Source organism: Macaca nemestrina, chromosome 2 (genome assembly GCF_043159975.1).
Source record: "Macaca nemestrina isolate mMacNem1 chromosome 2, mMacNem.hap1, whole genome shotgun sequence".
NCBI classification, from domain to species: domain Eukaryota; kingdom Metazoa; phylum Chordata; class Mammalia; order Primates; family Cercopithecidae; genus Macaca; species Macaca nemestrina.
In genome coordinates this window covers 107,338,865-107,354,222 of record NC_092126.1, presented here as the reverse complement: position 1 = coordinate 107,354,222, position 15,358 = coordinate 107,338,865, and the positions used below count along the sequence as shown (strand labels likewise).

At 44.3% G+C, this 15,358-nt stretch overlaps 1 long non-coding RNA gene across 6 annotated transcripts in view; it reads right to left on the bottom strand.

Moving 5' to 3' along the window:
* Positions 1 to 15,042, bottom strand: part of LOC105480300 (uncharacterized) — a 124,944-nt gene extending 109,902 nt beyond the window's left edge. For 4 of the 6 annotated variants that reach the window (XR_011620013.1, XR_011620016.1, XR_011620018.1 and 1 more), the window contains exons 1-2: positions 13,989 to 15,042; positions 9,874 to 9,933 (exon numbers count right to left, since the gene is read on the bottom strand). This is a non-coding gene — a long non-coding RNA (uncharacterized lncRNA). The remainder of the gene's footprint in view (positions 1 to 9,873; positions 9,934 to 13,988) is intronic. The other 2 variants (XR_011620017.1, XR_011620015.1) reach the window with 2 other exon arrangements.
* Positions 15,043 to 15,358: the final 316 nt, after the last annotated feature.

Here is a 15,358-nt window from a genome sequence, read left to right as displayed (position 1 = left end):
CCAAAGGGTCTCTTGGCCGAGGTACAAGTTTGGACAAGCTACTGCTCATCTTCATGGTCACAGTCCATTGGGGCTTTGCTGTTGTTTCCCTATGGGATTAGTTCTCCCTTCTCACTTGAGGCTGAGGGATGATGGGAAAGCCTGTCAGTGTGCCAGCCCTGCAGGGATGAGCCTCAGCAGTCCCCACACCTGACTTCAGGACCTGCAGCACAGGCTGCCAATGAAAGCCATGGCTGGCCCAGCCAGCCTGGAGCGTGTGTGTAGGGACACCAAGTGAAGAAAGTTCCCAGACAGAGGCAGAATGAGGATGGCAGCTGAAGGCAGCCCAGCTGGGGACTGCAGCACTAAGGATAGAGTTGAAGAGTCTGTGCAGGGCAAGGCAGGCCCAAGCACTGGCACTCTGGTCTCTGCCTGCCTTCTCTCCATTTCTACCCCACACTAAAATGCTTGACATTCTTGCAGTTCCTTGAATAAGCCCTGCCTTCGCACCCTCCCTCAGACCTCTGCACACATCCACATAGGGGTCTCTCAGTCTCTAATGCCTTCCTCCTCCTCCATCACCAAGATCAAGCTCTGGAAGCTGCTCCATCCCGGCCCTCAGCACTCTGGGTCAACTTCCTCAAAGGCCCTTCTGCCAACTGGCACCCATCCTTTCTCCCCAAGGAAACAGGAGAGCAGAGGCCATGGCCTCTGTCTCCCCATACTTGTCTACAGCAGGGTCCTGGTCCTCCCATATTCCCTGAGAGATCTCCCGGGAAGACGGGGATGGCTTTGAGGGTGTGGTTTAGCTGTTAGAGGCCACCCTCAAAGCAGCAGCCCAAGAAGGGGGCTCACAGGGTACACCCAGGACAGTTGAAACTGGAGACGCTAGATTAGCTGCATTGCGCTTCATGAGGCGTCCAGGCAGGTCAGCTGCGCTGGAGACAGCGGAGATGGGGAGATGATGGAGAGTAGTTACTGGCATCCTTTCCCCCTCCCGTACTGATACTTACCAGCTGTGTCTCAAAGTTATCATTCCCCCATAGAAGAAGGAGGCGGAGGAGGAAATTGTTTTCCAAAAGTACCACCAAAGCATTGGGAAGCTGCTCTGAGAATGCAGGTGTGAGGGAGAGAGGGAAGAGGTGGCAGCAGGAAGGACAAGCTCACCGGGGAGGACGATGCAGGTGTGCATGTGTGTGGGTGTTGGGCAGGGCCAGTGAGAGGAGCAGCAGCAGTAGGCCAGGGGCCCAAGAGGAAGGCTCCACTCACCAACACTCAGAAAATCCAAAGGCCTCTGGCACCGTCCAGAGCATCTGGTCAGGAGCACCCAAAAAACATGCCACAGGCAGCCTCTGCGAGAGCATGTGGTGCCCAGAGAGCTTGTGCAAAGGCCAGCACAGGTGATGGGCCGACTGTGATTCCGGCCTGCAGGGGAACTGGAGTGGGAGCCGCCCCTGTGAGCACCCACACATGAGCCAGGAAAGATGAGAAAAGAGGGCCAAAGACTAGAGGTGCAGAAGGTGGGGAATGAGAGGTTTGGCCAAAGCCATTAGAGGAAGCTTGTAGGGTGATCTATAAACCAGAACCGAAGGGAGAGACAGATCAGCAAACCAGAGGAGGAAGGCAGATGGGCAGCCGGACCACACGGTAAGGCCCAGGATACAGAGTGCAGAGGGCCCAGCGAGCAGGCCCGGTGTGGCAGGAGGGACGTGGCGGCTGGGAAGGCAGGTGTGGGCAGATGGGGGAGATGTGCACTGTCCTGTCTTCGCCAAGAAGCCCTCCCACGTTTTCAGTGGCACACGTTCTGCGAGCCAACCTATGCTTCAGCAGCTGGGGAAGGATGACTGGACAAAGACACAATCTGAGGAGGCAGAAACCAACTGAGAGCATTGTGAAACAGCTCATGTACGAGACAGTGCAGTCCTGAATGAGGCCAGCGTCAGTGACCAGAGAAGCCAGGCACGCAGGGGACCACAGGGGTGGAGGTGGCAGGACTCAGGACCAAGCTGGACTGTGGGAGGAAGAATAGCAGAGGAACACTGAGATTTGTACCCCAACTCACAGGGAGAAGCGTGGCAGGGGGACTGACTCAGGTTCACCCGTGCTGACGGAAATGCCCAGTGGGAACTGCAGAGCTGGGTCTGGAGGCGTCACTGCTAGACACAGACCTCAGGGTCATTTGCCCAGGGAGCAGAGCAGAAGCGGTGACGCTGCAAAGGAGGCAAGGAAGAAGCATGGGACCAGCGAGGGAATGAAACACAGCACCATGCCCAGGAGGGCCTGATGCATAGCGGTTACACAGCAAATGCATACAAGTGAGGAGGGTGGGGCAGTGGACATCCCAGCCAAACACTTATTGCATACCTTAAAACCCCTTTGTTGATATAGCCAGATGCAGGCTGCATCAGAAGTACCTGGGGGGCTGGGCATGGTTGCTCATACCTGTAATCCCAACACTTTGGGAGGCCGAGGAGGGAGGATCACTTGAGCCCAGGAGTTCAAGACCAGCCTGGGCAACACAGTGGGTCCCCATTTCTACAAAATATTAAAAAAATCAGCCAGACGTGTTGACACATGCCTGTAGTCCCAACTACTTGGGAGGGTGAGGGAGGGTCGTCTGAGCCTGGGAGGTCAAGGCTGCAGTGATCTGTGATCTCACAACTATATTGCAGCCTGGGTGACAGGCCGAGACCATGTCTCAAAAACAAAACAAAACGAAAAAACAAACAAAAAAGACACCTAGGGGACTTCAGCATCCTTCAGTGTTTAGTTCCTTCCCTGAGACTGAGTCAGTCTGGGGTGGTACCCTGACATCAGCATGATGGAGAAGCCCAAAGATCATCATAACCGTAAAGACAGATTTCAGAGGACTGAGATAAATGTTAATGTTTTAATTATACAAATAGAGGTAGGGACAGGAATTTGTTTAATAATACTTTTTTTTTCCCCCTAAAGTATCTCCTGGGTGATTCTGAGGCATGACTAGTTTGGAGGATCCTGGTTCTAGTGGAGAAAGGTGGGGTGTAGACTGTGGGCCTCTGGAGGACGTGACCTGCCTTACCCTCCTCAGTCCCCCAGTTCAGCGTCTGTCTCTCCCCACACAGGTCTCAGGCTCCTGTGTGTGTCAAGCAGCATGGGGTCACCCTGGGCAGGACAAAGGGAATGGTCACAGCTGCATCCTTCACCCTCTTCCCCTCCCCACACACCCATTTTTAAGGTCCTACAATGGTGCGAGCAGAAGAAACCAAGCTCCCCCATGAGTAAGTCCACTCACCTGGGGACTCTTGTGTTCCTCAACAGGCTCTGAAAGCTTCCTGGTCAATTTGAAGTTGGAAGACTCACTATAATTTATGAGGAAAGGTTTACCTAGTTTGAGTGAGAGATCTATGTCTGTGGGTGAATGAATTGTCACAACTTCTTAACTGGTCTTGCTTGACTGAGGTTAGTAGCACTTGCTTTTTAAACACACTCAAGGTAAATTTCTTTCAAACACAGGGGTCGAAATGCAAGTCAGATGGCAAAGTTTCACTATGTGTGACACCAAGGTATGTGGTGACAAAGAGAAGATGAAACAGTAGTGGGTACTTCTCTGGAAGGGTGAATCCAGACTTTTGTCCCTAAACCCCTTCTCCCAAAGCCAGAACTCTACAAGCACTTTGGATGTGCCCTCAAAGCCAGACAAACTAGTCAAGACCTGGAGAGGCTCTGGGACAACTGAGACTGTCCAACTGGGGACTGAGACTGAGAGCAACAGCAATTGTGCTTGCATAATTGCATTGTGTCCAGACTAGGAGGATTCAGTTCTATTTAAAAATGTGGCTGGGCGTGGTGGCTCACGCCTGTAATCCCAGTACTTTGGGAGGCTGAGGCGGGTGGATCACGAGGTCAAGAAATCGAGACCATCTTGGCCAACATGCTGAAACCCCGTCTCTACTAAAAATACAAAAATTAGCCGGGTGTGGCGGCACACGCCTGCAGTCCCGGCTACTCAGGAGGCTGAGGCAGGAGAATCGCTTGAACCCAGGAGGCAGAGGTTGCAGCGAGCCGAGATTGTACCATTGCACTCCAACCTGGGCGACAGAGCAAGATTCCATATCAAAAACAAAAAAAATGTAAATGCAAAAATCCAACAAGAACCACCATGATTTGCAGGGCAGCTGTGCAGTGCCTATGATGAGAGCACACCATGGTCAGCACTGACCAGTCTCCAATTTCTGGAGTATGTGCTGCCATGGCTTACACAGTCCACAAGGAGGACTTCATAGCAAAGTGACTCATTTCCCTGATTTTCTAAGGCTACCCTGTCCAACACCATAGAGCCACTGGATACGTGTGACTTTTTAAGTTTAAATTTTAATTAAAATTAAATAAGATAAAGACATTCAGTTTCCCAGTCACTCTGGCCGCATTTCAAGTGCTCAGCTGCTAAAAGTGGCTAGAGGCACTCATTGGAGAACAGAGATATAAAATGGTTTCTTCACTGAAGAAGGTGAAGAAAATTCCATTGTGCAAACCTCCATTGGACAATGCTGTTCAAGATACAGGCTCTATAAGGAGCCTTGTCAGTCTCATGTTTAGATCTAGAAAAATTAAGAATATTTAGTAATTGTGGCCACCATTAGTGGCATCCCTGGGCTATTACCAAAAAAAAAAAAAAAAAAAGAAAAGAAGTGAAGGAGGAGGAGGAAGGAGGAGGAGGAAGAGGAAGAAGAAAAGAAAAAGACAGAAAGAAAGAAAGAGAAAGAAAGCAAACTTGAATGTAACAGATTTTCCTGCATTTACTACCATCTCCAAAAGAAAAGAAACAGCAGCCCAACATCCCAGCTCTATAAATACTGGGCTAAGAACATCTCCTGAGGGGATTAATGAAGGCTAGAGCCTTCGTGATGTAGCTAGAGCTTCTGCTGGGCTTAAATTTCATGCTCCCAAAAATTATTTTCAGGGGTTATATTAGAGTGAGAGAGTCTGACAACGTTGGTCTGTAGTAGGTTTCATATTTTTCAGTCTTACTTTGAATTCTGCAATCGTTTGTTTTTAATAAGAGAGAAATGGTTTTGAAGAACTTGTGAAAAAGCATAGGCATCTGCAGTGGTATAACAAGAGCATACCAACAAAACGGTAATTATGAAGAGAGTGTAGCTACCTTAATGGAAAATAACACTGGCTATTCAAATCCTTGGGGACAGAATTCATAAAATGGGCACCCCCTGTGCTTGGATGAAACAAAATCAGGTCCATCAGACACTGGGTTTGCATGTCCACTTGTCACATGTCAGTGTGACCAAAGAAAATCTGAAGGTGGCAAGGTGGAGAAAGAAACTGAACTGGAAAGCAGGATCAACTATTTGCACTGGATTTTCTGATTTTTAAAAATTAGAATTTCACTCCTTCAAATGTACTCACATGCACACCCCAAAACCAAAACCAACAAAAAACTATCACCCATTACTTTTCCACTAAATTCCTACACAATCATGGCGGATCTGCCTATCATTAAGAAAATAACTTTTGCCACAGCATGTATGTCAAATAAAAACTAAGCAGGGGAAATAAGCCTGTCTTCTTTAATGTCATAGGGCAGGAGATCACGTCTAAGTATTGGGTTTCTGGTGAAACAAGAATGGTTTAGGCTCATTTGAAATGGCATATACATTTAAATACAGTTAAATATAACATTACAATATACTTGGGATACGTATGTTATATATGCATATGTGTAATATATATTAATATAATCAATAAACATAATCTAATAAGTTATCTGGCTGGCTACCACCCCTAAGTTATTCTCCTCTTTTAGGGGATATATATTCTTAAAAAGTACATGGAGGTGCACTAAAGGTTTTTTCCGAGTTATAATATTTTCCTTAGTGAAACTAACTTACATAAAACAGGGCGTAAGCAAACCATCTTGTTGATTTTGTCTTAGCAAGCAATTAAACCTGAATATAAACTTTGTATTAAATATAAACCTAAACTATTAAAAGTAATATATACCAAATTACTACTTTGCTAATAACTGAATTAGTTCATTGCAATTTTTCTTTACCCAGATGTTTTTCATTAAAGTGAAAAACAACACAATTTTTTAAAAAGCCTATTATCCTTAATCCATGACATCGGCCTAGCTCTTATTTAAATCACTGTTGGAAGAAAAAGTAGTCCCACTGTTGTGCTTGTATTACATGAACATAACTTAAATACGCCGCATCTAGTGGAAGAGAGCTCTCTTTGGTTTCTGAAAATGACAGCAGTTGCAAAAAACCCAAAAATACAGGAGCTCCAGTCATTTCCTAGTCTTGCTTTGGCATATATAAAAATCAAACCCTAGGAATTATTTAATATAATGTCCATTTCTGTGAAATTGCTATAAACTCAACTCCATTTTCCAAATTTATGCTTAATATTTTTTAAATGATTTAGAAGTCTTACCAAGAACGTGGCGAGTATATGGATGTTGTTTTTAATTCCACTGATAAGATATATATATAAAAGATATGTACTTTGTTTTATTTGTCTTTAAATATTCTCACTGTAAGGGCTGGGCATAGTGGCTCATGCCTGTAATCCCAGCCAAGGCGGGTAGATCGCTTGAGGCCAGGAGTTCAAGGCCAGAAATTCGAGCCCAGCCTGCCCAACATGGCAAAACCCCATCTCTACTAAAAACACAAAAATTTGCTGGCCTGGTGGCACACGCCTGTAGTCCCAGCTACTCAGGAGGCTGAGGCATGAGAATTGCTTGAACCCAGGAGGTGGAGTTTGCAGTGAGCCAAGATCACACCATTGAACTCCATCCTGGGCAACAGAACGAGACTCTGTCTCCGGAAAAAAAAAAAAAAAAAAAAAAAAAAAAAAAATTCTCACTGTAAAATGTTAAGGATTGGTGAGGAGGCAATCTATTAAAACTGAGTATTTCTATTACCAAGCTGGATATGGTATTTCCAAAAGATGTTAATATCTTTTCAACAGAAAATAGTTCATGCAACTTCTTAGTTCATATTACTCTTTCTCCTTTCAGTTAATCAAAATAAATTAGTAAAACTGTCTAAAATTTAAGACAGCAGCAAGGCCTATAAATGCAGGTTTCAAATTTCTCTGGAAATTTTTTTCTTTCTGATTTTCTTTTCCTTGGGATTTAATTTTTCCCATTTATTGGTGACATCCAGTTACTCCCAGTTTTAACATTTGCAGACATACATTTCTCTGTAGGTTAAAATTAATGAAGCATATTCAAACAGCTAATTCCTGAGTTTAAAGTTCTTGTATCACCTAGGTTCTGCTTAAATCTCAAAAGCATAATTTCCCAAGCTTAAGCTATCAAATTTGATTGCCTCTTTGTGCAAAAAGCCACATACTACAAATAGTTTCTAATTGGTACAGAACTATTGGTACATATATAAGGAAATATGTGGATATAAGATTTTACTTGTAGAAGCTATTACTAAAATACGTAGCACTCGTGTAATTATATATTGTTAAACCTTTGCAACTGGTTAGTTCTCAGATAATTCCATTTCTCAGCATATTTACATTCTCTCTTACTGCTAATCAAAAACCTTAAAAAACAAATCAGAAGCATTTCAGTAACATAGATGAAAACGGCAAAAAATCTTGCTATGGAAAAACAGTATGTATCATCAGGGCTTGATGTCATGTCTTTTATATCTTAATAATCTCACTTGTCCTATTTTGCATACTCTTCGCGGTAAGCAGATTCCTCTGGCTATCATATATGACCTGAGGCTAAAAAGGTGAAAACTCTGACATAATACACTTTTTAAAATCTTGAGATATTGCACAAGGACTGAAGGAGACGTTTGTCCAGGGTACGATTATTATTAATTTTTTTGACTGTAAAAAAAAAAGCAAATTAGAACCTTGTTAGCAAAAAGCCAGTTGATTTCATTCATTTACAGAAGATGAAGAATTCCTGATGGAAGCTGAGTTGCACTCCACCTAGAAGACTGGGAAAAACATGATGTACCCCACACTGTACTGGCATGAAGCAGGGTTACAGGTAATATGATAGATACCCCCATGTTTCCAGACAATCAGCCACAATAAAGTCAGCTATCAAGTCAGCTGTATAAAGCAACCCAAAATATCACTTTCCCAGACATATCTACCACCATAATGACTGCTCTATCAGGAAAATTGATTTTAAAGAATTACATATAAAACTTTAAAAGAGAAATTCCTTCACTTATCATTCAATGGGAAACAAAAAAAAAAAAAAAAAGATTTGGCTTTCCTAACGCATGGCTACTCCTCTGCTCAGTTGTTCTTAAAAATAATTTATGTAAAGCAGACTTTTCTCTAAATATACTGTGCTCTCCCATATACACACTGAAAATGATATTTGCATACAGTGAGTGTATGCACTGATACACACATGGTAAAAATTTAAAAAATATGGACTGCATAAATCAGTAGCTGATTTTAAATACACACCAACTTAAACAGATTTGTTTGCAATTTCTGAATTTCTCAGGTAGAAAAGATCTTTCTTGCTGGCTGTAGTTCTAGAAGATGCTTATACTGTATAGAGTGTACAAAAATGCTTGCCACATAAACAAAGAAAGAAAGGTTCCAGGATCTTGGTATTCTAACCTTGCCTTTGCTATTAAACACCCACCAGATGAATGTGATGGAGACGAGCAAAATCAGTCTGTCATGCTACAATAAACATGGTATTTTGTGTGCTGCCCAAGACTTTTTTCCCTCATGAATATAAGTCACCTGCCATTTATTATGAGATTTTTCCCTGATTGACACCCCGTTATGTATATTCAGTCAAGCTCAAATGAGATTTCAAGTGATCAATATACTATTTGCACTGAAAGTCTATTAGCAGCTCTAGCAATAAACTCTGCAGAGAAGCAAAAATGGAAGTGATATTTAGTGAACTGAATTACATGAAAATCTACGTTTTGGGCAAGGGAGCACAGACAGGAAGGCAGAAAAGCAAGGGATAAGAGAAGGTAGAAGAGATATTTTTCCTAATAAAAATCAGCTTTCTAGAGTCTGACCACTGATAAAATGCATCAAATGCCTAAGAAGTTTTCAAAAATATCTTAAATCATGTGTTGAGATCTCTAAAGAGGCAGGGAGGGGTCCAAATCAGCACTAGGTTCCTTTCAGAGACTGAGAGTTCACTATTTAAACAGCCATACTTGGAAGTACTTGATATCCTTCAAACGGAAAAGGTGCATCCAGCCCTGGGAAATCTGTAAAATCCCTCACCATTCAAACTCTGCGTGAAACAGCAATGGCTTCCTGTACACTTTAACACTTTCCATTTTATAATTTATGTGTACCAGATCCTAACAGCATAAACGTCATCAGCTGGGCTATAGCATTTTGATTAATGTATATTCGGTAAGCAAGGTAGCTTGACAGTAGCCATAGGATTTCATCTGGCCACCCCCCCCAAAACAAAACAAAACAAAACCAAAAACAAAAACAAACAAAAAAACCCTCTGTTTCTGGGCCTGGATGTTTCTACATATCAGAAGCCATCTGCTTGAACCAAGAGAAGATTAGAACAGGCAGGGCCACACAGAAACATATGACATCTGGGGAAGTGTCAATTCAGCATTACCCAGGCACCAAAGGTTCGTATTCTATTACCATGAAAATAACATGGGGGCAGTGGGGGTGCACAGGAATCAATGGCTGTGATTGCAGTCATATAAAGTTACACTGCTGGGTAGTGAATAGATGTTCATCTAGGTTAGGCTCCCCCCACTCCCTACTCAAGGGTATAGCACTTCCTTCTGGATTCTTATTTATGAAGCTAGAGTCCTTAGGCAGAAGGAATGAAAAATGGGAAGAACTGCTCTGCATAGATGTTCAGAATTATTAATATTTAATTATTTAGTTTACTGAACTTACATTTTGAACCACTCTCAGGCAGAAGAGAAGAGTCACTATCCATTGTGATCAAAAGAACACCTGTAAGACCAAAATGTTTAGATTATTAGCAGTTGGGATAGTTTCCAAATTCCATGAGAAGCAAAGAGGATGCATAGTAATTTGAACAACGGAGAGATGCATCTTGAGCTACATCTGAACGAAAACTATTTCTCATGATATTTTTAGTTCTAAAATCCAGAGCTGAAATACTTTTAAATTAGCAACCTAAATGATGACACACTGCAAAAAAAAAAAAAAAAAAAAAAAAAAGTACTTTATCTACGTATAGGAACTATTCATTCACTGTCTTTTCTTGATGGTGCTACCTACTAAGATACCTAAGCACAACAGATTCAGAGCCCACTTCTACTAGGGAAGAAACAAATAAAAACCCTCACAACTACCCAAATTAAGTCTCCTCAAAATGAAGAGTTAAACAGTCCTAAATAGCAATTCCAGTTTGTGTAGGATGCATGTGTATGTGGCACAATGTGCACACCAAAGCACATTTCTTGAATTTTGCAGAGATGTATGTACAAGTGTTTAATGTCACATAATTTTAAAGGAGAAGCAATTTCCAAATGGTTTTCTAAAGGATACTCTCTATTGCCTCAATCCAACACTCACACACCCAAAAATATCATTAATTTTTAAATCCTTAAAGCCAAAGATATTACTAACTCTACAATTCCTTGTAATAAGTGGATGAGAAACAATTTTCTTCAAATTCCTCGCAAAACACTCATAACCTGACATCCTCAAATGGAAAAAGAGATTCTTGGAGGCCAACTCTAAAAGAAATCAGACATCAGATGCCCCTTTCCATGTTACAAGGCTCTGCAGTGTCCTAAAAAGGCTCAGTGTACATTTGTGGTAAAACATGAGACTTGTTGGCATTTGTGGGCTAAAGCAGCCCAGGTGTTTATTTAGCCAGCACATTTACTTCGCTGGGAGGTGGGTGTTCTGGAATGCTCGTCATACAATGATGTGTGCACATTTACTGTCGAACTCAAGGAGGTACTGTTCTGGAACCTTCTCACATTGCAATTAACTGTGCAAGTGGGTAGAGCTAATTTCCACAAAATAATCACTGCATATCTTAGGAAAAGACCCTCTTTGAAAGCAGGCTGCTAGGGCGCTGGCATCTGAGCAAAGCACCAGAGACGTCCTACCAATAGATTCAATAGATTGAAGCCGCTGCTGAAATCTATTTTGATTTTAGAATGACCCGCAATCACAGGCAATTTACCTGATTGTGTGTTCCTGATGACTCTCAAAGCCTTCTAGGTGCTAGGATTTGTAGGTGTAGTTTGTGGATTTAAAAGAGGGGAAAGATAATACAAGAAAAAGAAAAAAAAAAACAGGAAAAAAGCAGAAGGTAGTTTCGGCAGCTTAAGATTATGAGTTCAGAACAGAAACTGCGATTTTCACCTAGAGTATCACGTTATACTGGAGGAACTGTTGAGATACTGCTAACTGGTCACAACATTCAGGTCTGAAAATGCATTAATTCACTCTAGCCATCAAGGCAAAAGGTATCATTTTCTCTTCTGTAAATGATATATTTACCTTAAAAAATGGAAGGTAACCAAGTAGGGATCCTTTTGAAAATTTTGACTTAAAAAAAGGAAAGAAAAAAAGTCTTTTATATCTTTTCTTCTTGGTCAGACCCGCTATCTGCAGTAGACGATGCGGATAAGCATAACTATAATAATGAACTGTAAATTTATAATGCCTTTCTTCAGAGCAGCTCAAAACATTTTCTTTCCCATAGATTTGAAACAAGATTTGAAATCTCCTTGTCTTGTTGTAGAAATGGCCTTCCTCTAATCTGATGTGAAATGACTGGGTTCTGTTTGAAGGACCGAGCAGTAAAAGGTAAGCTCATTCATCTGTTTCTTGCTCCAATTATGCATCTCTGTTCAAACTGAGATGCCAGGTGCTGGTCTGTCACACAAGCTGATTTATTCTATGCATTGCCTAAAAAGGAGCCCCCTCTTTCTAAAAAACTTAGTTTTATAAAAAAAATTTATTAAGAATATCAAAGCAAAAATAACTCTTTTTGGCTTCACTGTATGCTTTAATATGTGTCCTTCCAATCAATCATGCCTTTTAGCCCTAGGATCTTAAAATTTGGAAGCTCTCGATCGGTATCCCTTTTCTATCAAAATCAACCTATCAAAGTTAAATGGACATTTTAACAAGCTGACAGGTGAAAAGAAGTAACACTGTGCTTTTCAAGACCTGCCTATGGATTAACGCCTACCCTCCAAAATTGTTAGTAATTATTTAAATAAAGGTAATGCCCAAGCCTAGAAGCTGCCTCTCCCTGCACCACTGCAATTGTCGAATTCCTTTCCTGGTCTTTCATGCAGATGCTCAGAAACAGGGTGGGGCTCCCTGGTCTTGCATGCAATGTTAAGGGAGTCTGTGCTGTAAAGAAAACTCAATTAATCGTTCATATTCCAGTTTTTCAGTATCCTTCAAAAATACCTTTGAAATAATCATGTTGCTAAGAGTACCACTGTTTCTCATGTTAAGATTCAGATTAAAACCTTTGTGTCAAACCAAATGTACTGTGCACAAGCATGGATGACAGGTATTGAAATAAAGGTGACAAGTCAAGGAATCAGGGAGAAACCTCCTGGAAGAAGAGATGTGAGAAAGACTAGCTTCTCTATTATGGATGTCTCCGATGATGCTTTTCAAAAATCTTTTTTTTTTTTTTTTTAACAAGTACAGTTCTTTAGAGTCTACAAGTAAAATCCAATCTTGCTAAGCCATGCTTGTTCTCCGTATGAGTCAGCAGGCCACTGAGCATTTCAGACAGTGCAGCCCAGAGTAAATGGGCAAAGGCTGTCGCTGGACACACCCATTTTACTAATCCTGACTCTGATTTTTTAAAAATTCATCTTTATGTTACATGGTGTCTGACCCCCAGAACTTGCATCAAAAACTGCACCTCCACCAACAAGGACTCAGGTTCCAATGTGGAAGGACTACCCTCCAGCTCCTTCACTGAGTGCAACTGGATAAGGGCTTATGTCTTCCTCATTGGGAAACTCCTGTTTCATTTTCTCTCCAGTCTGCATGTTATCAGCTTGACATTCCCTTCAGTGGCATATGACAAATCAAATTGATCAAATTGCCCATCACTGCATTCATCAGAGGACGAATGTTTTATTTCCTAGGACTGATACCTCCACTCCCTTTACAATCATGAACACACCAAAAATAAATAAAATAAAAATAAAAATCCCATGTCTTGTTTTCTGGGGTTTTGTTTGTTTTGAGGGTAGTGAAAGTGGTAAGAAGTAATGAATGGATACAACTCATCATAAAGGGAAAAAAAGCAACCGATAGTCATAAAGCCAAGGGCACAGAAATACCTAGTGCCTACATCTTAAATTTAAAGCATTGATCCAAAAATGCAGATATTATTAGCTTTGGAAAACTTTACCAAAACATGAAGTAAATTATTTTCCTCATCTTTTTGCATGATTCAGCACTTTTAATACTAATTTCTGCCAAGAAGTTAGAAGGTAAAAGGAATCTTTTCTGGGTGCCTTAAAACCTCACACTCTGTACTGAACCATCTGCACTCCTGTTACTACAGGGTCATATCAGAAACACTGGGGGTCACTGGTTTGCTGCCATAACATCTAGTGACCACCTCAGAGCCACTCAATTTCACTCTCCAGCATCTAAGTGGCTCTTGAGGACAGAATGACCCGTCGCAGTGGCTTCTCCCCATCTCAAGCTGACCCTTAACCAGGAGCCACACATATGCATGCGCACTCGACTGCACCTGTCTCACCCCGTCAGCAGCAGCTACCAGCTCCCACCTGATGTGTCTTTTCAACCTTTGTCAAGTATCTCAAGGCAAGAACATCCTGAAGCCCTTCCCCCAAATCGAAGCTTTGGTCCGAGCCCCCAACCCGCGGGAGCATCAAGAGGAGGCCGAGGAGACAGACACCTCGGACTCTCTCCGCAAACTTGACCTGGGCATAGCACGGATTCGCGTTCGCATCCGAGGACCCCACACGTCCCCCGCACTGTACCCACAGCATCCCACGCCCGCGGTGCACGCTCACCTGCCGGTAGACAAGCCACACGCCTCGGCGGTCCAGACTTCCGTGGCGACCACCAAGGGTGAGCCTACGCGCTGGGTGCCCGGCGCACCCTCAGGAGTGGCTGGGACCGCGGGCTGGCGCCGGGCAGGGCGGTGGGACGCCTGGAGCCGGCGGGAGGAGCACGCCCAGGCGGGTCCGCGCCGAGCCCGAGCGAGCGGGCGAGCCGGGCGGGAGGGGCCATTTGTAACCGAGCAGACGCTACCACCGCCCCTTACTCGCGGGGGGCGGGGGCGGGCGGTCAGGTGACGGCGGCCCACCCTCCGCCGCCGAGCCGGGTGGTTCCTGCCCGGGAGGAGCCCCCTGGCGAGCTCTGATTGGAACTCCCGCCGCAGTGGCGGGGGAGGGGGGACACGTGACCGCCCGGCCAGGCGGCCCAGCGCGCCCCATTCACGATGGGCACCCCATCTTCCTCCTGGAAAAGCCGGGGGACACAGAGAAGGCGGAGGAGCACGCGGGGTGCAGGAGAGCCTACCAGCCCCTTTAGCCGCAGTGCTGGTGATGCCGGCCGCTGAACCCGGAGAGGAAAGGCTCCCACGCGGCCAGCCGGCCTTGACTGTCCTCCCGCCCTGCCCTTGGCCGCAGTACCCTCCCCTCGGCTGCAGTAACCGCCCCCTACACCTCCAGGCAAGGGCACGCTCAGTGTAGACCACCGCCACTTCATAGATGCCAGTGCCACTTAAGAGTAGTGTGTTTTTTTTTTTTTTTTTTTTCCTTTCCTCCTCTCTGCACACCAGCACATTGTACCCGAGAGAAACTCACGGCAGTGCACTGCAGACACCGCCCAGCTCCAGGGCCCGAAGACACTCCGACCAGGCCCCGGGATGCCTGAGGGCTCCCAGGTCATTACGTGGAGGAACTCAGGCCTGCTCCTTACGCAGAAGGAGGAGGCGTCGCGGAAGCTGCAGTCCCCGATCCTCCTCAGGAAGCCGACCGGGTGGAAGGGGAGAGGGCGGTTATCGTGGTGCGAATCCAATTCGCAGCCTCTGGGAGCACGTGGCTAATAAAGGTCAAATTAAAACAACTAAGTGGTGCCGGCAGGAACGCGCCGCATGGTCAGGAGAAGCCTGGCTATTAATCATCCATAACGAGCATTGCTTTTCTGGTGTGGGAGAATGGGGCTGTGCAAGAGCACCCCGGAGTTGCGCTCTGCTCTGAACCTTAAGTGCTCCCCCAGAGCAAGTGGATTCCGCAGCCTATTTCCCCACCTCCCCACGGCCCCCTCTCGGGGCGACACCACCCTAGATGGCAGGAATTCGGAGAAAATGCGGTGTCACGTCCGCCGCTATGCCCGCACACGCGTCTGCGCCAACTCCAGCAACACGTGGGGACCA